This window comes from Triturus cristatus, chromosome 12, assembly GCF_964204655.1.
Source record: "Triturus cristatus chromosome 12, aTriCri1.1, whole genome shotgun sequence".
Classification (NCBI taxonomy): Eukaryota; Metazoa; Chordata; class Amphibia; order Caudata; family Salamandridae; genus Triturus; species Triturus cristatus.
In genome coordinates this window covers 578,810,179-578,836,915 of record NC_140595.1, presented here as the reverse complement: position 1 = coordinate 578,836,915, position 26,737 = coordinate 578,810,179, and the positions used below count along the sequence as shown (strand labels likewise).

Sequence of the window (26,737 nt, the reverse complement as noted above, 5' to 3'; positions counted from 1 at the left end):
GAAGTAGAGCTTTGAGACATAAAAGTAACATTTAGTTTATGATGGGAACAAACGCATTTTCACAACACCTTGTATGATAATTTATATGAACGTTGTAAATTAAAAGCAATTTGTTGTAAGGCAGCGGCTAAGAAAATATCTAGCAATTTACAGTTAGGGAAGGAAGGGGAAAACCCCTAAGTTAGAGATCGAGATTGTTCAAAGAGTGTTGTATTTTAAATATTTGTATAATTTGTGATCAGACTTTGTGCCAAAAGGAAAGTGTATTTAGACACCAAATAACATGTGCATAAAAAATCACACGGCCAGCATTTGGAGGCGATATACAGTTAAAATTTTGAACATTTTATGGGATTACAATAAAGTCTGTGGTAAATTAAAATATAGGCTTTGAGTAGTACTAGCTGTTCTAGAGATTTTGTAAATACGTGACCATATCTTATCTCAAAAAGCAATATGCCATTTCACACAATAGTCCTGTTACCAAAGGAGTTCGGATTTGGACTTGGTACAAATAGGAAAGGAGGAGGATTTACATTTATAAATAATGGATGCCTTAGGGTAAGAAGTGTGAAGATTAGTGAAGTCAGAAGTATGTTAAAGAGAGGAGTATCTTGTAAAGAGAAAATAATATCTAAGACAGAATTTATAAGTAATGAAAAACGTGTGAAAAATTGAGGACAATAAAAGGAATGTTGAAATCGAGGAAAGGCATTAGGGGCATCGTTTTCCAATAACTGAGATATCCCCATAATACCTTTAGTCCTCCAAGAGCGACAGAAAATTGGGTTGTTTTAGCAAATGTATTATACCAAGAAAACATGTTAAGAAAAATATAACGCGATAATGCAGTAGGGATGTAAGTTGATTGTATCAAGGAATAAGTGTGTTTAAAAAGGGTGAGGCAATAATAGAAGATTTAGAAGAGCAAGAGATAACCTATTTTGAGGAAAATGTTTGAAGGAGAGCTGTCTGAACATCAAGCCATAAAGGAGAGAAAGCTCAAGCCAAACCAGAATCCAAAAAGAAGCTTGATGTAAACCAAACGCTCAATGATAGCAACTAAAATCTCGAAAATTTACACCGCCTTCAAGTTTTGATTTTTTTCTGGCGAGATAAATAAACCCAAGTTTTTTTTATTTTTCAATATACATTTAGAAAGTATAGAGTCTATTTTCTTAAAGGTAGCTGTGGTAAATAATTTAATTACCGGGACTTAATTTGATACAGAACATAATAAAAATAGCTCAGTAAATAAGAGGCAGAATCCGTGGTATTAGAGGTTCAGAATGGGCTTTATTCTAATGGACGATTTCGAAATCGTGGCCTCCAAGTTCCATCACCACGGAGGTTCAGGAAGTGAAGTACATACATTATTGATAATTATTCACTTTTATACAATAGGCATTACAGTGGAGCAAATGCGAGAGGCGTAACAATTGATAAGGAAGATAACATTATTCATGCGTAATCAAAAATGGGCGTAATTGGGCGTAACAAAGGAACGTCATCAGGCATGATGTCATAATGGGTGGATCTATGAAATAATTTCGCAATGTCAGCAGAAATACTTGGCAGAAATGCGCGCGCAGCAGCATGACGTGTGATTGACGTGCAGCTAGGGGGTGAAGGGGACTTGACATTTAGCTCTACATGTGGCGACAGATGTCTGGAGGGTCAAGTCAACCTAATCCCAAATCATATCTAACATCCTATGTTTAAAGAACTATGTTATCCAAAAGAGAGGCCTTCTTGGAGTAGAATCTTATTCTATACTGACTATACTGACTGTTAGTGCGTGTACAAGCGTCTAAGTGTCTACACTAGATGCGAGGGCAGGAATCTTCCATGGTAACAGGGCTATGAATTACTTGAATGAAGACAGAGAAGCCGGGCCTCTGCTCGGTAGTTGGCAGAATGTTTACTTAAACTACTAGACAGGAATGCATTGGGCAGGGAACGGAGCAGATAATTTTCGAAGGTGAAATACAGTTCTTGGCAGGCAGCAAGCTGATGTCAGGCACTGTGAGCCGCGCAGGGAATGAGACAAAGTTCATGGTCACAGATGCAGGCTCGGACTGGAGCTTCAGAGACAGAAAGCAAGAAAAGCTTGATGACAGAATCGGGGCCTACTTGCCTGGACTGTAAAATAGCATAAATGAACCATATAAAGGCGGTGGCCTTTTGTACTTAGGAATGGAATATCCGGCCCATTCATGGCGGATCTGAAAGAGGACATGTTAACGATGGACGCACATGTATTTGCGTCTTCATAACTAGAACTGGAGGGAACATACATGTACTTGTAACATGCACATAGAATCGTTGGGGTCCAAGATAGGGGACATAACTGACCAGAAAAATCCATATTTCCACATAGCTCTGGAGATGTTTACCAGCAGCATACAAATGGTATAAGGCAAAAGAGGAGACAAAAATAAAGACTCCAAGAAGTGAGTAAACTTTCCATTTCAGTAAATAGTTTCTTAAAGTTAATAGTAACAGAATCTTGCACTGAATTGAAAACCAAATACCTAGGTATTTGATCAGAGAAGAGTATGCCCACTGAAATTCAGTTTCTACACAGGATTGTTTATTGGTATTTTTATTTAAAGGAAGAATTTCCGTTTTTTCCTGGTTTATTTTATAATCCAAAACCTCAGAGAAGAAGGCTATTTACTAAGTAATGCTGGTAAGGATGTCTCTGGGCACGAACGGAAGGGAACCACATCATTGGCATAAGCTGCTATTTTTAGATGACTATCCCCATATTGAAAACCAGATATGGACGAATATGAGAAAGCAAAGATTTGAAAGCAAGAATAAATAACGGGGAAAGAGTATAACCCTGACAAACACCACGTTGGACAGGAAAATATTGAGAAACTACACCGTTGACAAGGACTGATGCTTGCGGGGAGTGATATAGTAGTGAGATTAGGTCAATTATCTTAGGGCTGAAACCGTCAACTCTACAGTATTATTTGAAAGAAAGACAAATTTGCCACTCAGATTTAGTAAGAGTGCCAATTCACAGCATAAGGAGGGAGCGTTAAGCTTGCAGACATAATGGGAAGAAAAATTGTGGCCACAAAGAGCACCAGATTTACATGGTGGAGGTGAAAAAACGTCAAGTTGCACTAATAAAACAAAGGATTCCACTTGAGCAAGTTTTCCACTGGAAGACAAAGTGTTGTGGTGCGAATTCTTCAAATATGGATTGTGGTGTAGAAAAGCGCTCAAACTGCAACAATCTTTGAAAAAAAGCACTGGTGGTTTTGCATTAAAAAAGGCGGAGATTTAAGCCAAGCGGCAAACACTCAAAAGCAGAAGCACATAGCGGATGTGCTGGTGAAAAGTGGTGCTTGCACGAGATTGCGGCTGCGATATGAAGGTGGTAATACCGGCAAAGAATTGGGTAAGGAAGGCTTCCCCTGATGAGTTGGAGAGCTAGGACTGTTCTCCTGATGAGCAGAAGCCTAGGGAATCAGAACCCATGTTGAAGTCTCCGGCGTGTGGAGGAGCTTCCCAAGCAGTTGGCCACCTTTGGTGGCATCCAAGCCACTCCCCCTATAGGTGCATATTTTCATCTATCCATTCACGTGCACATTTGTTTGTCATTGCTGTCATTACAGGTATGGTCTTCTTAGCAATGCCAACATGCAGATGAATGTGGCTCAAGCCCAGGACAGGCTGCATGCCTCGCAAGTGTTGTGGGGTCACTTGGTCTTTGATTGTGTGTGCTGTACGTATTCCCTTGTGAGTTTTCGTGTGTGCACAAGGGTCTCCAAGTGCCTTATCTATGTACATAGGTGTTAGTGTATTTGCGTGTTTTTATGATAGTGCTTCATACTGCTCTTCTGGTGTCTATAAGATTCACGCAGTTTAAATAACACTTTTTTTTATTGAGTGTGTTCCAGTGTGCATGGGTGACTGTATCTTAGGCGTGTGCACATAGATGCTTATATGTGTGTTACTGTGCTCGTACATGCTTAGAGTATGTCGGACTGTGTGTGCATTAAAGCTGTCTTTGCATACTTGCTTCTGTGAGCCGCTGTCAATGTGTCTTTGTGTGCATGTGCTACTCAAACACCAAATCTATTTGGTTTTCCAAGATTTATTCCACATGTGGACGTTTATTTCCTGTATCTACATTAAGATCAGATAATTATATGCTTAGCGGCAACTAAAACCATAGCTCCATTAATTGGTCCAATCGCCTGATGCCGAACCTGTATCATTTACGGACGCAGCCCCTCTTTTTCTGTCTATTGGATAGTATACATCGTTCCCCGAGTCTCCCCCCCCCCCCCCCACCCCTCCCTTTTTAAGTCTCGCCTACGCAGCGTGCATGCGCTGCATAGGAGGAGACCTTTAGCCATTGGTTCCCTTTTTCGGCCAAAAACTGCACGCGTTCCATTGCCTTCAATGGCAACGCGTGCACGTGTGGCGATTTCCTTGTGGGAGCGAGCGGCAGCGCCATATGGTATCAATTATCGCGCCTTGCCGCTCACTCTCGCAAGGGAATCGCGCAGGCCCCTTCCTCTCTCCCCTCCCCCTGCTGCCTTTCGTCAAACGTACTCCTGCTCACAGCTGCATGAAGGACCCGAGGCTCCCAGCAGGCGACTATTTAAAGAAGGGAACTGTTATGTTATCCATGATGTGATGGGACGGCTGCGCGGTGAAAGCGTCAACAGGCGTGCGCTACTTAGTGAGTGCTTAGAAGGGGCTGGGGCAGTCTTCTAAAGCCATGCTGGTCCGTGGAAATCCGGAACGTCTGGCGCACTAGTGAGAGCGAAAGAAAAGCGGCATATAGAGAGAATGCAGCGAACGGAACATAAATCGATGACAATTATTCAGAATACCTGAGTAGCGCTTCGAGGCAGCTTTGTCAATGTGTGGAACTGTGTAAAGTGCATTAAAACAACGCACATCAGGTTTCTTTCTTCCCCTCTCCACCGGACCCTTCTACTCTGTTTAGCTTTCATGCCACGCTCGCTTTTTCTGTTGGCACACAGCGCTTGGAAGTTGCCTACGGACAAGAAGGCACTTCATAGAGAAGAGGCGGCATGGCATGACTCGAAAGGTGGGGAAACGGGACTGAAATGAAGAAAATGGTCTGGGTGGGGGTCGTCTCAAACAGTGGTGGAGGGGGGTACTCGAGTGCACCACAGATGGAGTACTTGGTCAGAGAGCGCATGCGTCTCATAGATGAATCGCAGTGCATAGGACCGCTGCAGCTATGAGCGGGGGAGGGCAGGGTGGCAGCGAGGGATGAAAGCGGCCCTGCCCACATCGTTTGCACCGTACCTTCCTTTACCCCATCCTGCAGGTCTCACGGGCGGCAACGCCACTCTCCGCGGAGCTGGCAAGGAGGGCAGCGCCGGGCACACTTCCACAAGGGGCAGGTCTGAACCCGCACCGGGCTTTTGTACAGGGTGAAGGTGGGGCTCACCCCACCCCCTGCATGCCATTAAACACCGCCTTGTCTCCAAGTGCCCACAGCCTGACTCTGCCCCAAAAGAAACTTAAAGTTTCAGTATCCATCATTTATGCGGAAAAGGTGGCGGCAAAATCACATAATTCTAGTGTCACTGGTCATGACGCAGCGCTTCTTAAAGAGCTGTCTTCAACTCGTTCCTAAATTGTGGCAGGTTTGGTTGGGGCGCTCCTGACGGACACAGGTGATTTGCCCAGAATCACAGGATGTCGAGCCCACGGGAAATTCGAACCTAGTTCACCAACTCCAAAGTCGCTAGCTCTTGCCGTTATGCCACATCTTCTTCTCCTATCTTCAGTTATTGGAAAAAGTCATGAGTTCGAATCCGAATAAGGCAGACCCAGTCTTTCATTCCTCCGAGAGGGGTAAGTCCATGTTTTACAGTGTTTAGAAACAGCAGAATAGTAGCATTTGGTGCTATACAAAATGCATTGTTATTTCCTCTAGGTACGTAATTGTTTTACTGGTCCTTCTCTGAGACTTTAGTAGCATCTGGAGTGAAAGACACTGAATCTCTATTACAGGTAAAACACAGTAATAGCGAGCTGTTTCATACGTAGAGCACTTCTTCCATTTCAAAGCACTGTAATTTGTAGACACTGGTATTACCCAGATCTGGAAGCACTCAGTTTATCGACTTTGGAAGGATGGAAACTGAGCCTGTGTTTGGGGTGAGTCTGAACAGTCCCGTGTGGGCTGTAATTGGCTCTGAGAGTCAGACACCTTCCTCGCCAGACACAGCAGGGGGATAGTCAGAGGTCCGTTCATCCTAGGGGTGATGGGGAACAGAAAGGAAACCAGCTAGAGAGAAGGGTCATGGTGGTAGAGGTCTGAGCCCCCATGTAGTAGGGTCACGCATAAGAACCAATGCATAGTTCTAGAACTGGAGTGGGGTAAACCTGTCCCCATGGATAATGTACACAAACCAGCCGAGTAATGCAGCAAATAAGCAAGTCAGAGGACTTTCCCTCAGAGGACTTTTCCACCCAAGGTTGTGTATTTTTTGGGAAATTAATTAAAATAATCTACACTATTAATTTGATAAATCGCGTTTCTAAGTATTTTGGGCTAAAAGTGAAAGATTCCACAAACACTGCTGGAGGAAAACTCATGCCATATTCTACTGCATCCAGTCTGTCCAAGAAACCAGGAGCATTGTTTCTCTGAAGCAGTAAACCAGGGATAAACCTGAAGAAAATGTTGTTTTCCTGCTACTGGTTTTGCGGCTGGATGGACCAAGGCTCTCCCAACACAGCCAGCCTTAAAGTAAGAAAAGCATTGGCATAGCCAATAGGTCTCGCCTTTGGGACTTTATAAGTATTTAATTATGCAGCACAATATCCTTGGTGCAACATCAACTGTTGCAACATCAACTGTTGCATGGCTAAACACTTATAATGTCCCAAAGGCGAGACCTATTGGCTATGCCAATGCTTGTTTAAGGTTTACATTGCGCAAACTTGACCCGAAGGTATTGGAGCGCTTTACATGAGCACCAGTTACATTACACAAGGATACATTTGTTTTTAGTAGACAAGGGGAGATGAAGTAATTTTGCCAGAATCACAGGATGTTGACGCCAACCTGGTTCCCCAGTTCCAAAGTCAGCGGCTCTGGCCGTTACGCCACATCATCTCCCCTTTCTCTCTCCCCTTTGCATGGTAGGCATGGATATAACATTTGTGAAAGAAACTGTAAGTCTGTAACTTTGTCTTCTAAAAGTGAAAGGAAGGAAACAAATGAAGTTTTCCTTTTTTGCATTATTTGTTTGGAGATTACGAACTTTTCGAAGTATTATGTGGTGCTAAGGGGCAACTGTGTGAAAACTTATATTTTTCTGCCACAGTGGATTTAGCATTTAATACTCAAACTGCTTGTATGATAAGGTTTTTAAAAAAAAATCAGTGACCTGTTAGAACCCGATCCCCTGACGGAAAACTTGTCATATTTAAGTGTAAAAGACTGCTGTTAATTCAACTTCTAACAAGGTTCAGTGGCGCATTGCCGCGCTTTATGCCTCATTTATCACTGCAAAGCAGCAAATCCCTGATTCCATGGGGCTACATAGTGCAGACTGCTGCCTAAAGTCTTCTTTACTCAGAGGTCGAAGTATGGTGCAGAGTTCACTGCTCGCGGTAATTACCAGATGCGCCAAAGTCTGCACATCTGCATTTTTCTAGACGTCATCCGCGAGAATGCATCTGCACGCATGTGTGGTGGATACCAAGAAATAAGTTTGTATTGCCAATTCAAACATGGCCGCCATGGGTGCATCCACTGCCACCATCTTCGAATGGATTTGTTCAAATATTAGAAATACATTCAAAGACATCCACGTTGTGAATGCACGCATTCACCTATCCTCTGTGAAAGGGGTTGTTCAAAAATTACAAATGCATTTAAAGACTTCGTTGGAAGTATACACACCCACAGCGCATTTAAAGATTGCTGTCATGGGCATGTGCACGCGTGTCAGTCCTCTTTGAATGCATTTTTTATTTTTAAACATCTCAATTTAAAGATGGCAACTGCAGGTGTATGCGCATTCACTGTGACTATGTAACAAATAAAAAGCATTAACAAAGCATATAGGTTTCCTAGGATACCTATTTGCTGTGCTAATGCTTGTTTTAGATGTTTTTGCAATTTCAATTCAAACCTCATTACATGTTTTACCGAAGGTACACACCCACAATTTGCTGCCATTGTTAGCAAGAAAATAGTTTCTGTACTGACACCCATGTCTTGTGATTATCTATTGACCCCGCCCCCCCCCCTTTCTTTCTAAACTGTTTATTTTTTATTTTTTATAAACCGTTCGAGTTTTATTACTAAATCTTGTGGCCATTGCAGGGCACTGTGTACATATTGTAAACATGTACTTTTTCTTGTTATAGCCCAACCAACAATGGCCTACATTTCTGAAATCCATATATTCTGAGGTTTCAAAGACGGGTGAAGTTACAAAAAAAAACACAATTCGCTGGAAATTTATTGACCGGTTGTCCGTTTCAAATTTTGCAGCAGATTGTGTATAAGTATACATTTTATTTGGAAACAGTAGGAGACATGGATTTGTAGAAGGATATTGATTTTGAAAAACAAGGCAGAATTTAGAATTCCGAAAAGAAGCCTTTCTTCAGACAAAGGGCCAATTCACAAAGGAACGCAGTCGAACCGGGGGCCTATACTCGTGGCGGGACCTCCACATTGCAGTTTCTCATTGCGGATGTCCCACTATGAGAGTGGGGCCCCCTGCCGCGATTGCGAGGCCTCCGCCATGAGTACAGAGCCTTTTGTGAATCTGGGCCTCTGTGCAAAAATCTTCACTCGTTGCTATGTTCTTTATTTCTCTCCATCGATTGAGCTATCGACCCTTGTCATTCCTTCTCAATTTTGATTAATTCAGTGTTTCTAAAGTGACCCTTTCCAAGAATGTACTGCTAAAAAAAGGCACTGCTTTTGGAAAGGATGCAAACTCGTTGTCTGTATCTCTGACCTTTTGTTATTCTTAATCAGGTGTTTTGGAATTTGTTATGCAGCGTCCTGTAGTATGCTGTGTCCTTCTGATACTTCTGTAACAATATGGGGAACTGTTTCTTTATGTATCTCATGGATATACTGAATTAGAAACTGTACTAATGTGAGGCCCTCTGAGGCCACCTGGGCCCTGTTGGTACTTATGAAAAGTTTCCCAAAATAAATAATTCAATATCCATCCACTTGATTCTTAGGACATCTAGTGCTGGCAAGTGCCCCATACTGCCTCTAGCTTCTTCGCCTAGCCTGGCCTTTTATCCCACTATATTTAGCGTTCTTTTTTCTCAGTACACCTACAAGGCACAGCTAACATATAAAGCCAGGAAGGATGCCCTAAGTAACAAGAAGCCACACAGATGATCAGAATACCTCATTGGTCTAGAAGTTGAGCCACTTTTCTTATTCATTTTCCAATTGTTGCCACCCTTCCTTTTTACATCAGTAAAAAAATAAAACTTGATTTTGCGCTAGTTTTTAAAACCAGTGTCTATAAAGAATACAATTCTAAGGGCTCTCTAACAGGCCATTTGACTCCTTCTCAAAGACAGAGTCCTTAGAATAAAGGCGTCTTGGGTGGTGGTGTGAGGAGTGATTTTGTGTATCGTCCTCTTCGTCCTTCTAAAAAAAGGTAAATTAGAAATGCTTAGGGAGCTTTATACCCTTGTCAGTCTCTACGTTCCTCATGATTGTAACAGTAGAATGCAATACCCATGTCATGATTCATTCAGGTCAAGGCATAGGATTGGCAGACATTTCACAGCAGAGCAAAAACTGACACACTTTGGATGTCAATGTTTGCCCCGCAATGATTGCTTACTCTAATTTTTTTTTTTTTACATAGTTTGCCCCCCATCACCGCACCATTCCATCGTTCTCCTCTCCACGGCCATTTTGCCTCCTCCAGCTGCAACGATATTTAATTAGGTGCTGTAGTGCAGGTGGCGAGATGTCAGCCAGCAGAAAAGATGCAGCACATAGTCTGCATATCAAGGTACCGGCGAGAGCTAAGAATAGATGTATCTTGTGTGTCTTTGGCTCAAAGGTTTGATCAAAATTTCATGAGGGCTCGAAAAATCCACTTGCCCGCTCTCATTTGTGAGTCCGATTCAATAAGGACGAGCTATTTTTAGGTCCTACTCGCCCTTTCTGGTGAGTAGGAAGACAAACTGACACTTGACCTCTGCCTCTGAAAGCTGAGCAAATGTGACCAGATGCAATGAGGTAATGTTATGCCAACAACACATATTAATTGAACAGAGGAGGGTCTGTATCAGATGGTGGTTGCATGGAGAGAGACATGCTACTACTACCTGAGTAGTTCTACATTTACCCGCTGCCAAAAATCGCTGCTTCGGGTATGCATCCCCTCATTTCCAGCTACCATCTCTTTGTCCTTGTGATGTCCTAGTGCTGAGCGAATTTCTTCTGTAGTTTCATTTCAATCCCTCTCTGATCTTTAATTCCCACAGAGATGCTATGCGCGTCTTGACTCAGGTGTGAATTTCTATCTTTTTCCATGATTATGCAGGTGTTATTGGCGCAGCTGTCCAATGTGACCTCCTCCAGAATCTGTCTGTATTCACTCCTAACCTACAGTAACATTATTTATTATATTATTCCATATTCGGCTCTCTACACGACACTGTGTGTGCCTGCTCTACCCTGATTACACCCTTCTGATGATCCCGTGCCCCACGCCTCTTCCTAATGCAGGATCCACCCTCTACATGCTTTTCTCCTACTTACATTTCGTAATGGTCTTGCCTAACAATACATATTTTCTAATGTATTTTACCTGGAAATCTGCAGAATTCCTCAAATTAGTAAATATTAAACCTTCATACGTTCCCACATTGTCCCCTTTCACAACAATCGAAGTACGCAAATAAGTTAAAAATGTTTAAATGGGAAAAACAGATCTAAAAATGAAATCGGTGGGAGTGAATACTGACAAAATCCGACTTTCCAACTTATAATGCAATATTTCCTGTTGCAACCTCAGTTGAGGATGCTGTGTTTACGTCCAAAATATTCATATTAAACACACTTCTATTCCTCTCCACCTGTTTCTGCTTCAGACACAGAGGCGGTATGCGTACTCTACCCTTCATAAAACTTCTACATCTTCCCTTGGGATCTCAAAGCATCTCCTTTCACTCGTCTTCTCCTTCGAACACCTCCCTGGTGATGCTCTGTCCAGGTTAGTTCTTGGACCATTACCCTTTTTCGTCTAATGCTCCTAGGTGAGCAATCTTGTTTTCTCCCCAGGATTCCTAAACCTCATATGTGCCAGCAACTCTGTTTAATATACTGCTCTCTCATCACTTCTTGTATAACGATTCTTTTGTCAAGGATGAACTTCTATTTCCCCCTGTTAACCTGAACATTCTGCTAAATCACTCATTCTCTTTCATCCCATATTTCGTTTTCTTACTTGCATTAACCAACAAAAAAGTTCTTTCTTTTTCTCTATTCTGGTGTTGCAGTTAGTCGATTCCATAAAGCTACTCTTACTCTCCTAGAGTAGGCTACTGTGATTTCATCCCATCTCCTTAGTCTGACTGCTCAATCTTTTCTCTCCAAATTCTCCAAAACCTTGCTGTCGATTTAGTTTATAATTTCCCTTATTTTACTTACTATTGTATAGTTCTTTTTCACCACCACTGGCTTGCTTACCTCTACAGTTCTACTTAAGTTTATCTACATTGCCATAAATCTATACACTCTCTCGCACCTTCCTATCTTTTCATATCCAATGACTACTCCTTCTCACTCCCTTAATTCTTTTCCGCTCATACTGCATTTACCCTGGCCCCGCTTCTCCATTCTGCTCTTATAACTGACTGGCCCTTTACGCCTTCCTCTAGAGATGTCCCATTCTAATTTCTGTCTGCATCTAAAAAGCTCCATGTCTCCATCATATTTGTTACCACCTATTTGGCTGTTTTGCAGCTTGAAAATATTGAGAGATATAATAATCAGTTTATACTTACATAGTTACAAATCGATGCAATTAACACCGTGCTAAGAAAAACTACACAATCCAGCGACACATTCCTATCAGTAAAAACCGCTTTGTGTATCATAAATACGGCAGTAAACCGCAGAGATGCACATCAGCAGAACCGCCAATAAGAGCAATAAAACATTATAAATGCCAATTGTAATATCACGTGTAAAGGGGGTGAGACAGTGAAGTCTCTGTCCCTTCGAAAACATCATGGAACAACAATCATTTTGTTTTATGATCAAAATAAAAAGCTAGTCGTCAACCTGTCCAGCTTTGATTGCGTAATTCCTCTTACCATAAGGTAGTTTAGCTCTCTTTGATCACTGTACCTAGTCACAAAAGTAGCATGCATCAGTAGGAGATTCCCTTGGAGCTGCAAGGTCCAACCTAAATAACCATTTGACATACACTAACCAGGACATTTTCTAGGAGGAATAGGAGTGCATAATTTCTGTGAGGGAGAACCTATAAGAGACTAATTCCTCACTAGACCACAATCCGTGCCAATACAGTAATGGTCTGAGTTTATACACTGAGGAAATTGGGTACACACCTGCGTCAAGTAGTTTGGGTAAGCGAGGGGCACCCTGGGGGAGATTTAGTTGGGAACCAATTTATTTATTTATTTATTTATTTTATAGGTCTTGCCTGACCCAGCGCATGCGCTGGTCTGGCAAGACTTATTGAGAGGGCTCCAAAAAGTGCTACCAGGCCAGGCCTAGAGCTACAGTGCATGTGCGCGGGCACACGCGCCGCACTTGACCGCGATTACTTTCGCTTTGATGTTTGATCGCGATCACTTTCACTTTCGCAGCCGCACGGCCGCTTGGCATAGCCAATAGGTCTCGCTTTTGGGACCTTATAAGTATTTAGTTATGCAACTGTTGCATGGCTAAACACTTATAAGGTCCCAAAGGCGAGACCTATTGGCTATGCCAATGCTTGTTTTTTCTGCCACTACAAGTCCCTGTCCTCTGTGTAGGTCCAAAGCTCTGAACCGTAGCGAGCAGACCCTTTAGTTTAGACATTATACATTTCCACTGCAGGGGCAAGAGACCTCGACTTTACCAGTTTCAGAATGGCCCTGGATGCCTGTTGGGGCTTTAATGCACTCTTGCTCATCTGCAAGGACCATGATCTAACATCTAAAAAAAAAAATCTTGGACTTGCTCAAGCACTTGGTTATTTGCCCTGATGCAGCTTTTCACAGATCTATAAGCAATAAAAGCCATAAATGTGCTCTTCTTAATATTCAATTCCAGCCCCCTCTCGGTGCAGAACTATAAAAAACGATCCACCAAAGCTTGTTCACCAGCGGGAGTTTTGGAAATTAGAAGCGGGACATCTGCAAACAGTATTGGAATTTTAAAAGCCCCATACTTTTTGTGCGTCATTACCAGGAAAATCCAGTTATAGCAATAGCCCATATTGAGTTTTAAATCAAAGATATATTCACTCTATTTTGTTCCAGTTGCACATGAAATCATTTTGGATAAAAGTGCTATAAAATGAAACGTAATTTTATGAATATGTTAGCAATTTCCACCAAACATCATGTATTTCTGGTTCTTGTTATCTCATTCTGTCTTTTTGCTGGTCTAAAATTTCTCCTGTAGCTGTTAAAGCCAGTTGCTGAATTAATTTTCTGCTCTAAACCATGCTACTTCCTGTTTGTCTTTACTCCTCCTTGCTTGCTGTACGGTGTTTTTAAAACCTTTTTGTTATTTATATTTCAGCTTCAAACATTTCGGACCAGACCCTGTCAGGGGCCACATAACGGTACAAGAAGTAACCTGGGATGCAGGAGATAAGCTAACAGGTAACACGTTTATATCCGTTTTAATCACAATCCATACAGAAACGCTGATAGCTTGGCAGACTATAAATACCACAAACTGCTGGGGCAATAAAAGGAGAACACCTTTTAATAAGAGGGATGACCCTCTTTATAAGATGTCTGTGTGCATCAAAACAAGACTCTACATTTGCATTATTTACTTATTAGTGCATATAAATATGGACAGAAAACTGCTTCCACATGTGCATTTATTCTTAAAAATGGGAAAATGCAGAAATTAGCTCTCCACTTAAGTGTGTCTCCATACTGTCTGTCATGATTCTGGGGTCAAAAACACTTCTTGTGATTGTTCCATTTTATACAGCTGCTGTGTGCACTAAAATAATACAAACATCGAAGTATGAGTGTACGTTTATCAGTTAAACAAATATACAAGATGTAACTACTTTTTTAACACCAAAAATGAAATATAAATACCAATCAGATGTGAAAACCCCCCAAATATAATTAAATGCAGATGGAAATTTTAAAAACTGATACCGTGAACCAAGAGTCCTAATCATAACCCCAAACTTTCCTCTGACTCCTAATTGAATAAAGATTTGTGCTCCCCCTAAGCGCTGGCGTTTCACATCCTGCTTCCTCTCCTAAGCAAAATTGTCAAAAAGTGAGGGTTGTAACCAACAGTCATCAACTTGGTGCATTATATAGTGCAGCTTAGAGTTTTATTGTTTTTCTTGATTTTTAATGTATTTAATAATACAGATTTTAATATTTCAAATTACATTGTAGGAAGATTTATGACAAAATGTCCTTGCAATTGATGGTGCTAAATCAAGATTCTAGGTTCCTTTGATCATGTTCATTTCAATATATTTCTTTTGTCAAGATCCCTTATTATAAGAAACATGAACCTCAAAATGACCCCCTTCTTGAAATAATCTTTAGAAACGGGAGATATGCATCCATTCACTGAACTCCCCTATTGTCAACAAACATTTAAACGGGCTCTAAAATTATTACCAAAAAGATTTTTCGGAGGTTTCGTCATGCATAAATATCCTAATAAGTAAACCCACACGATTGTTTTAGAGGGAGGTAAAATGATTCTGCAAGTGCAGAGTAGGATTACATTCAGAAAGTGAATTAACAAGTGACACAGTAATGACATGGGGTGGCCTCCCTAGATAAATTTTAATTATTACAAAGCATAGTTTATGTTGCAATATAGAGCAGGACAATAAGCACACCATCAAATGTATTTCCCCTTTCTGGGATGGGAAAAAACAGAATAATTAACACTGATAAAAATGTTCGGTTTAAATATTTTATGTGGTTAATACCAGCACACTGTATACTCCGGCTGGACTTATGAGTGAGCTAGCAGTCTGTTTCTGTGACATGCTAATTTATCATACTGCTGCAAACTAATCTTGAGCTTTCTCTTTTATTTTTGTTAAACGCCTTTCCCTGGTGTAATATACAGCCATTAGAAGGCGCCAATGAGCAGAATTGCTTGTATGAGCTAAACATTTGTTGGCTCCTCATTTTTCCTGATTCAAATGCATATCAAATGCTAACTATGTTTACAAGGGACATTCTCTCATTTATGAACCAGTACACCCTTATTAATGAACTACTCTCACCACGACTCACATTCGTAGATGGGAAAAACAAAATCTTCTAAGCCTTTTGGAAGACGATAACGACAATAAAAAAACCACTCTCTGTCCTGTAATAGTCAACCCCCCTATAGCACAACACTTACAACTTCAAAGTACAATACTCACTCTCCAGCAGCACAAACCCACACCACCTCTAAAAACACTCTTTAGACTGCCTGCTGATATTGGCCAAGTACCACATATTCGACCTATTGACGGACACAGAACCTGGCATACTTTTCATAACTGAATCATGGCTGGGGGAAGATATAATGTCAGTATTGTATGAAGCAATTCTAATAATCTATCAACTGTGACACAACATTGTGTAGGCAAAAGAGAAGGTGGCAGTTTACCCATCGTTAATAAGAAAACAACAAATCTCACCAAAGCTGAGGATGTTTCTCTATAAGGTTATGAGGCCATCCTTATCAGATGCAACCCTACCCCAATGTTTTCCTATAGCTTTCTTTTTCTTTACAGACCACTACCTAGCAACTGAACATTCCCAGACATTTCTAGACACAATCTCTAACCTTCTTAGAATATATTCATACCTATGCATCCTTGGCGACCTCAACATATGGTTTGATAAAACTAATATGCCACACACCAGAGCCATCTTCACTGACCTAGACACAGACAGCCTACAACCGCTCATTTCCAATACTGCACACGTTGTACAGTACACCTTAGATGTAATTTTCGCCAACCCATACCTAGTCATGTTCTAAATTATTACACCATTCACATGACCAGACCACTACCTTTTTGCCTTCCAACACAAGAAACCATAACTCACTCTTGCTAAACTCATCATACGCACAACTACATATCGACCTTGGAACAAACTGAATTTAAAGGAACTAGAAAATCTGCTTACCTCCAACACAGATCTAAACGCAGTAAGTTCTATACACACACCCTATGGATAGCTCCATGAAGCTTTTGATCTCTCAATTCCACTGAAAACATCTACACATAACAAAAGAAAACACACACCTTGGATAAATGCAGAATTAAAAAAGATCAAAAAACAGATTGCTAAACTTCAACACAACTGGCTCAAAACAAATAATCCAGACAAGATACGTCTACACAGACATAAAAGATTATACAAGTCAAAGATAATAAAAGCCAAAATAACTATATTATTTCAGTCAAATCCACAATACAAAGTGTACCAAAAAAGAACTTTATAAAAAATACTCCGAGAATGCCAAAATGCACAGAAGCTACCAATCCCATTTCTCAAGATTTTTGTGACAAACTGGAAAATCATTACACAACTAAAACAAACCTGTTGGATTCTTACTTAACTAACAAAAAAAAATAAACAGCCCCAACCCATTTGCAACAAAACCCTCCAGGGTATGGCAAGCATGGCCTCTACACTCCCTCACAGTACTTTCACCAACTGAATTTCTGGATCTTAGAAAGCAAGCAAGGCAGCTGACTGCCCCTTTGACCCTTGTCCACATCAAATCTTCAAAAACATTATTCTTACAACTTCAGTGGCCATCCCAGTCAGAGCACTCAACAACAAATGGCAGATGTTTTCCCAGAAGACTTAAAAAAAAGCATGCATACTCCCATTTATTAAAAAAATTCTAACCTCTACTATCAAGACCTTGACAACTACATACCTATATCAAACTGACGAATCCAGGACAAACATATAGAAATAGCAGCCTCCACCCAGATGTCACAATTCATTGAAGATAATTCCCTACTTTCTTACTTCCAAATTGGAATCCGTCCAGGTAGAGGCACTGAATCTGCCCTAATCTCAATCTGGGATAACCTTAAAAACACAGTAGACTAGAACGGAGTTGCTGCCCTTCTTCTCTTAGACCTTTCAGCGGACTGTGACACAGTGGATCATGACACATTAATTCAAAGACTCATGGACCCCGGAATCGAGAGCACCGCTCTTGCTTAGATGAAATCCTACCTACATAATGGAACAAATATCATCCATGCTCTTCCATTCTCTTCAAAACCATACAGCATTAAAGTAGGAGTCCCGCAAGACTCAAATCATCTCACCCATGTTTTCAACATCTACATGAAATCATTACCTGATCTGTTCAAGGGTTCTGACTTCACCTGCTTAATCTACGCAGACGACGCACAGATACCTCTGAAATTGGAAAGTCCCAAGGACCTTGAAACATCCAGAATTTTCAGTTACCTCTGGGCTTTTGATCAATGGATGACATGGAGCCACCTCAAATTGAATGCATCCAAAACCGAAATACTCATCTGTGGCAACTGGAAAAAGAATGACCCTCTCAGCTCCTGGCCTGAGGATATAGGACCACCACCACAAATACCTACGGTGGTACGAAGCCACCGAATTGCCATGGACGCCAATCTGTCAATGAATTCCCAAGGAGATAAGGTAGCGAAATCAAGCATTCTTACAATGAAAACACTGCAACACATCTTTCCGCACTAAGGATTCTCCCACAAGGTCAAAGCGACAATTTATCTTCTATCAAAACTGGATTATAATATTGGTCTATATCACAGCTCACCTTTATCAACTATGATCACCGAGAATTCAAATCTCTGCTGTTAGGCTACTCCTACATGTAAAGGCACAAACACATATATTTCCTGCCTTGAGTGCCCTACATTGATTACCAGTTGCCAGAAGATTCACATTCAAGCTGCTTTGGGCTGCCCACAAAGCAATACATGGGAAAGGACCACTTTTCATCATGAGGAAAATCATCAAATACATACAAAAAAGAAACCTATGCTTTAGGATGGCACCCAGTCTCAAAATTCCTGCATAAAATAAGAGCGAAAACTATTACTCTGTTCAAGCAGCCAAACTATGGAATTTGTTACACACAAACATTAGATACACTGACAACCATCTCAGCTTCAGATGGTTAGTCAAGAGCTGGCTCTTCGCAACCTTCCCACTGCACTCGCAACACAACAGTGTACCACAACAGTATATACAAGATATTAAAAGCTCTGCTGTACTGCTGTATGTATTTGTGTGTCTGTGTATGTGTGTATATATATATATATATATATATATATATATATATATATATATATATATATTGTTTTCCAAAAGTGCCCTGAGCATTGAAAGGTCACTCGACCGTGCCCCCACCATATGGTAATTGACGCCTCACTGCTGCCTGTCTTGAGATCCCATGCATTGTTCTCATGGCCGACGCGTTTCGAGGCAACGCCTCTTCTTCATGGGCAGAATCACGCAATGAAAGTCATCTCATTTCTGGTGCACTTTTATTCAGAATTCGCCCTGGTTGGCTTTTGCTTCGTGCATCATGGTTAGTGCATTGTGGATGTTAAAGTCTATAAGATGCATGGTCATTCATTCTTGTAGTAAGTACATTGTCGTGTTTGCAGTTTAAAAATCGTTGGAGCTGGTAGACGAACTGCATTTCAATGCCTGATGGCTAAACGCTGTCGAGTGCCCTCTGAAAATGCTTTAGGGCACTTTGGTTTGAAATACTTACACACGGCGGCCCGGTCGTGCAGAGGAGCACCATCGCCAGTGGCAGAGGCTGAGGTGTTGTACTGTTCGACACCATTGCAGCACAGCGTTTAACATGCAAATTAAGTGAGTCTTCTTGCTCCGATGCCTACTAAGGTAAAAACAATTGCTTTTTAAATAAGGAACGAACATTGAACTTACCAAAGTGAAACTTTTAGCCCACACCACGGACTCTATGTCCCATCATGCAGTACAATGATTGCACTAAGCAGACGCCCACTGAGGGTCATTAAAGAAATAAATAATGCCGGAAATGAGTTGGTGTGAGCCGTTAATGAATGTTCCAGCAGCCCATGAAGAAGAGGCCTTGCAGCCTTGAAACGCGTTGGCAAGATCAATTACAGTTGGAGCTGGGAGACGAACTGCATTTCAATGCCTGATGGCTAAACGCTGTCGAGTGCCCTCTGAAAATGCTTTAGGGCACTTTGGTTTGAAATATATATATATATATATATATATATATGTGTGTGTAATATGCATACATGTTTACACCCTTGCATGCATGCACATATAGATATTTTATCGATAGAGACAACATTATGGGTACGTACATATATACATGTATGAAGCTCTATTAGTCTTTACTTCTTACAGGGATAACACGCCTATCAGTATGTATATGTGAACACGTGTGTGTGTGTGTGTGTGTGTGTGTGTGTGTGTATTATATATATATATATATATATATATATATATATATATATATATTCCACCTCGAATTGGCTTGATTTACTGGAAAGTCTGGCGCTCCCTGGCGGTGCGATTTTGGATACGGCAGAGCCAAGCCATTTGCAATTCAACGATTTTCCCACAACGGGAAGGATTCCAGACGCGCTCACGGATATAGTTAGTATCCAGTTTTTTATTTTACTGGCAACATTATTAGGGCAATACAGCTGTGACCATGTCATGAATGATGTAATATGTGACGTCATCAGCAGTGCATTGTGGGGGCACGAGTTATAGTTAGCTGAACTAACTATAACGCCAGAATTTCTATGGTTTTGTACGAGTGAAATGCCCAACTAACTATAACATTCCTGAAACCTATGGTTTTTTCAGTGAATTTCTATGGTTTTTTTAAATGCTAATTTCTAACTATAACGTGCCTGAAAACTATGGTTTTTCAGTGAATATATATATATAGTATGTATCTTTTTCTATGTCTACATATATTTCTAATTTTTTTTTAAAATCTGAGCTACTCCATATATAACAAGACACAGCTGTATTGCCCCAATAATGTTGTTGCCAGTAAAATAAACAACTGTATATATGTCAGAGTAGAATCAGTAAATATGATTAGAGGTCAAAGTAACTATAATAGAAGTGTGCAAGAATATATTTTAATATACAAAAATTAATTTAAAAAATCATAATAAAAAAATACAATCTGCACAGTCTATGTATATGCCCAACATACATGGGTATGTCTGAACTTATAACTATTATTACAAGCATGTACATATGGATTGGATGCAGATATATACAGATTTATTCCATCTACATCAATATGGAGTATAATGCTTGTATGTGTGTGTATGTTGTATATAATTCTATACACATAGCTAGATCTCGATGTGTTGGTGTGTCTATATACAGGTACATAAGTATTTTATTTTTAGTGATTTTAATAAAAGGGGGAAACATTTGATGTATAACAATACATCTATGTATTTTGCATTACATATATATGTATATCTTAGTACTTAATAAATATATCTTATTTACATAACATAAGTGGAGGAGTGTGTGTGTATATATAGCTTTATGCCACTTTTCTATGAAAACACGTATGTCACAACCATTGGCGCATTGCCAACACACAAGGACTATTTGTGAGATATGATAGTGCTCTTTGGGATGAAATGGAGAAACTACTCCAACACCTCCCAGAGAAGTATAAAAAAGAGGACCGGAACTAGTGCAACAGGGAAAATTGACATCTAATTAGATGTGCACCAGATGCTGCGGACACTGCAGCAAGGGGAATTAACACTAGCATTCTTCGTAGAAGACATGCATGGCTCAGAATCTTTGGGTTTAAACCAGAGGTTCAACAGCCTATTTTAAATGTTCCATTTGACAAAGGACACCTTTTGGGCCTCAAGTCGATGTGTCACTTTAGTAAATGAAAAAAGATAGAGGTGGCAAAATCAATGGGAGCACTTCAGTCACCATCCAATAGAGGTTATTTTCACAGCTCATTCTATAGAGGAGGATCCAAAAGTAATCCCTCAGATTCAAATGTATCCTCCTGCAAATCAAACACACAAACATCTTCATCTAGGGGTTTCTATAAGGACGGTTATAGAGGGAACAATTTCAAAGGCAGAGGAAATGTCACACCAACACGTACCTCTCCATCTCCTAATACACAGTGACTTGCCTATAATTCCCCAACCACCTTACACCTGTCAGGGGAAGACTACAGCACTTTCTTCCCTTTTGGCAAACAATAACATCAGACAAATGGGTACTAGACATTATCCAACATGGCTATTGCCTAGAACCCACCAGCAATCCTCCCAATATTCCACCTCGCAATCACAAGCGTTCATCACCACACCAACAGCTCCTCAAACAAGAAGTATAAGCTTTTCTAATAATAGTAGCTATAGAACGAGTTCAATTACAACACCAAGGATTAGGAGTTTACTCGCTTTACTTCCTACTCCCCAAAAAGGATGGGTCTCTACGACCAATCTTGGATCTCAAGCCCTTAAAGCTATTCATACTGTCAAAACACTTTCATATGGTTACCCTTCAACAAGTGCTTCCACTTCTACAAGGCAAATTTATGTCGACACTGGACTTAAAGGACGCATACTTTCATATTCCTATCCACCCAGCACATCGCAAATATCTCAGATTTGTGACAGCAGGAAACCACTATCAATTCAAAGTACTTCCATTCGGAGTGACTACTGCACCCAGAGTATTCACCAAATGTCTAGCAGTAGTAGCAGCTCATCTAAGAAGACCACAAATTCATGTCTTCTCATATCTGGATGATTGGCTCATCAAAGCCAACAATCAGAGAAAGTATTTACATCACACTCAAGCTACTATAAGCCTTCTCCATCAATTGGGATTTACAGTCCATGCACAAAAGTCCCATCTTCAACCTCACAACTGCAAACATATCTGGGAGCAACGCTAAACACTCGCACAGCTCTAGCCTCTCCTAATATAGCCAGGATTCAAAACTTTCAATCTTTATTACTACAATTTTAAACCAACCAGTACCAAACAGTGAAAACCTTCGTGCAGCTGTTGGGAATGATGGCATCATGAATCACAATAGCGCCTCATACAATATTACACATGCATTCTCTACAGGAATGTTTAGCACGTCAGTGGAATTCATCACTGGGTCAAGTAACAGATCTAGTTTTGGTAGACTGCTACACTCCTCGCTCTCTGCAGTGGTGTAACACACAAAACTTATCAAAAGGGTGGTCTTTTACCAACCCCATTCCACAAGACGTACTAACTGCAGATGCATCTCTCACAGGTTGGGGCGCCCATCTCATGCATCTAACAATTCAAGGTTTATGGGATATCAAACACAGAAGTCTCCACATTAACTACTTGGAGCTTAAAGCAGTTCAACTAGCACTAAAGGCTTTTCAGCTTCACCTAGTTGGGAAAGTTGTCCTGGTCTGGATGGACAATATGACAACAATGTACTATGTACCAAAGCAGGTGGGGACACACTCCTTGCAGTTGTCACGCCTCTCTCAGACCATTTTGCGTTGGGCGATACATCACAAAATTCATATTCAAGCAGAACAACATTAAGGAACACACAACCAGTTTGCCGACCTCTTCAGCAGGATGCGGCAACAAGTACACAAATGGGAACTTCATCACAGATTTTCCTTCTGTACTTCCAAAAATGAGAATTTTCACACATAGACCTCTTTGCCTCAGCAGAGAACTCAAAATGCCCAAACTTTGCCTCCAAATTCTCACTACATCTATCCAAAGGCAATGCCCTATGGATGAACTGGTCAGGGATATTTGCCAACGCATTTCTGCCTTTCCCTCTAATTCCATTGCTGGTTCGGAAACTCGGACAAACATCACTCACAATGATTCTAGTGGCTCCCACATGGGCTCGTCAACCATGGTTCACCACACTACTAGAACTGTCTGTAGGGCCACACCAAAAACTGCACCTCTCTTCCAACCTTCTCACACAGAGCTGTGGAGAAATCGGGCATCCAAACCCCAAGAAGCTCCACCTAGCGAAATGGCTCCTTAAGTCATAGAGTTTGGATATTTAAAACTTCCACTAGATCCTATGACAATCCTGAAAGAAGCAAGAAAACCCACCATTAGAGCATGTTATGCAACTAAGTTGAAAATGTTTGTGATATATCGTCATAATAACAGTTGATCCGTTAGGTGCATCTATACAAAATATTATTTGATATCTTTTGCATCTACAGCAAGTTGGTTTAGCTTACACGTCTATTCGATTACATCTTACAGCATTACCTGCATATATGCAAAACAGACAACATTTGTTCCTATTCAAAGTTCTGGTAATTAAATCATTTATGGAAGGCCTTAAAAGAATAGCACCACCCAGGTTACCACCTGCACCTATCTGGAACCTTAACATTGTTCTCACAAGGCTTATGGGTTAACCTTTTGAACCATTACACAATTGTCCATTACAATTTCTCTCATGTAGGGTTGCATTTTTAATTGCTATCACTTCACTGAGATGTGTTGGTGAGTTACAGGCATTAACCTTAGAAGAACCCTTCTTTCAACTTCATGAAGATAGAGAGGTTCTTCATACAAACCCTAAGTTCCTTCCAAAAGTAGTTTCTGCTTTTCATATTAACCAATCAGTTGAGTTATCTGTATTCTTCCCTCAACCTGATTCAGTAGCAGAAAGTGCTCTACACGCACTGGATTTAAAAAGAGCATTATTATACTATATTGATAGGACAAAACATTTTCGCACAACAAAACAACTTTTTTTTTTTTGCATTTGCTCGCCCTAGATAAAGGAAATCCTATTTCTAAATCTGGTATTTCTAGGTTGATTGTCAAATGTATTGAAACATGATATGTTATGTTATGCTAGTGGAGTGGTGTGGCTCACTGGTTAGAGGCGGCAGACCCGGAAGCAGAGGTCGGCCTGGGACCAGGGTTCGATTCCCGACGCGGCAGGGTCTTGGGCCAAGGTCAGCGGACTCGATAATTCTCGCCTCGGTGCCTACTCTAACCATGGATCCCACTCAGCAACTCTGGGCAACAGCTTGCTTAATCTCCACTTACGGCCCCATCAGCGCCGGGGATGCTTGTCTTCACCTTGGAGATGCCCAGTAGGGACCATCTCACAGGGAAAGCCAGGATGGGTTCCCCAGTGGTATACAGCGCCGGGACGCCCCGTTGCTGGGGCAGCTGTGCGCTTTACAAGTATACAACATTTACATTTACATTTAAAGCTAAACAAACTTTAACTATACCTCCTGGAGCACACTCGACTCGCAGAATAGATAGGAGCATCTATGGCCTTTTTAGGTAACGTTTCCATAGTTTACATATGTAAGGCAGCTACATGGTCTCCACCACACACATTTACTAAACATTATTATGTGGATATTTTAGCACGTCAACAAGCTTATGTAGGACAAGCAGTGCTAAAAACACCTTTTCAATCAACTACAACACTACAACTCCCACTGGTTAGCCACCGCTTTGGGAGAATACTGCTATACAATCTATGCAAAGCATGTGTATCTACAGCAAACCTGCCTCAAACAGATTATAATACTTACCCTGTAAGCATCTGTTCTTGGCATGTAGAACTCTAGATTCACATTCACCCTCCTTCCCCAGACAGCTATGGTTGTTGCAGTTCTTCTTATTTACATTATATTCACATGGACTTCTCTGCACTGCACTACGCTTACTCCATTCTCACCCTCTTGCGGGAAAACAATCTAACAATGGAGTTGATGCCCATGCACACTATCACCGAAAGCAGGAGTCACCTTACCTTGTGACTGGGAAAGACTTCTTCAAAGAAAAAACACTTGCAAACATCCGGACCCAACACTAGATGGCAGGAGTATGCAAAGCATGTGAATCTACAGCTCTCCATGCCATGAACAGATGCTTACAGGGTAAATAACCTAATCCTTACTAACTATTTAACTCTGTTCTTCCGCTCCAGAGAAGTGTTACTCACTACTAAGCAGTTCAACACTTCGTTAGGTCAGGTTGTCTTCTCCCCAGAGAGTGAGTCAAACACAGAAAAAAGTGCTAAGCGGCTCTTGTAGTGAGAAATAACACTTAAGGACTGCTGAGTAAACTGAGCAGACAAACTAGTAAAAGAGATAATCTGCACCTGTGGTTTGATACAGTAGCGGCTGCCTTGGAACGGGGTTAGGGATGAAAAAATAAACGTACGTTTCTTCTTCGCCGTCGTCACATGTCTCTTCTCCATCCTTGCCAGCACCGGAAACACCCATGCTCCAGGACTCTCCCAGCCAATCACCACTCTGCAGGAGCAGCGTCGTGATTGGTCTGAGTGATCTGTTTGGCCGCTCAGGCAGTACCTGGGAGGCTGGGCACGTTCTAGCCCGGTAGAGAACATGCCAAGTGCGCATGACTGTTTGGCCGGCCTCAGCGGGCTGACCAAGCTGTCCTGCGCACTTAGGGAGGGAGTACAAACTACTCCTGCTCCCTCTGATGGCTCGGCTCAGCCCCGCCCACCAGACCTGGCTGGAGTCCCGCAAAAAGAAATAAAATGATAACTTCTTGTTATGATCATTTTTATTTTTAATTAACACTGCTCAACCAGCAGTGGGGCAACGCTCCTCCACCTTAGCAGAGGAGCCACCACTGCTTTGATACCTACCCAAATTGAACTCCAATCCAGAAAAAGGAGAACCTACATAGCCTACGTAGGAGTGACACCCGAGAAGAGCGAGGGGTGCATGGAAGTCCAGGTGCAGTTGCCATAACAGTGAAGTATTTGACCTGTGCCTATTCTGTAGAGTATGGACTTTTCTGTGTGCTTGTACAATCCGTTATTGCTATGCTGGGTGATTGTTGAGTTCTGAGCTTGAGCACATCCTTAAGAAGCATGTAAGTTCTCACCATCGCTATCACTGAGTGTCAAGTGTGGAATGGATTGAATTTGGCCCATGTTTGCAGAGTCCTAGTAGAATGGATCCTAGGATATCCGAGGCGAAGGACCCCACGCTGGGCCCTGTAGCCCCTGCATGCTTTGTTGCCCCCGAACCAGGTCTGGCAGTTGCAAGAAATGAATACACCATGATTTTATTGTGATAAATGAATTAAATGTGGGCATCGGATCTTTTATAACCTAGAGCACTAATAGCCAAAATGTGCAAGCATTGTTACATTGTGCTCTTGATAGCAAACATATGATGCCCACATTTTTGCTACAAAGTTGGATACATTGATGCGCTCTAAAGCAAGACTGCTTACTCATCAGCAATGATAGAACCAATACTACAGTGAGACCCCCCTCAGGTGTTGCTATCACTTTCAAGTCAATCACCTCCTACCAAGGGAGATGAGACCAATAGGCACTCAATTAGAAATTTCCTAATACCCAATTGGAACATGCACTTAGCTAGAATGTCTAATGAAAATCAACCATTTATAACAATTTTAGGTCATA

At 41.2% G+C, this 26,737-nt stretch overlaps 1 protein-coding gene across 1 annotated transcript in view; it reads left to right on the top strand.

The window, feature by feature from the left end:
• LOC146776293 (carbohydrate sulfotransferase 6-like) overlaps positions 1-26,737 on the top strand; it is a 127,747-nt gene that overhangs the window by 96,817 nt on the left and 4,193 nt on the right. The window contains exon 2 of the mRNA XM_085637559.1: positions 13,787-13,869. The gene's annotated coding sequence lies outside the window, so the exon portion shown is untranslated. The remainder of the gene's footprint in view (positions 1-13,786; positions 13,870-26,737) is intronic.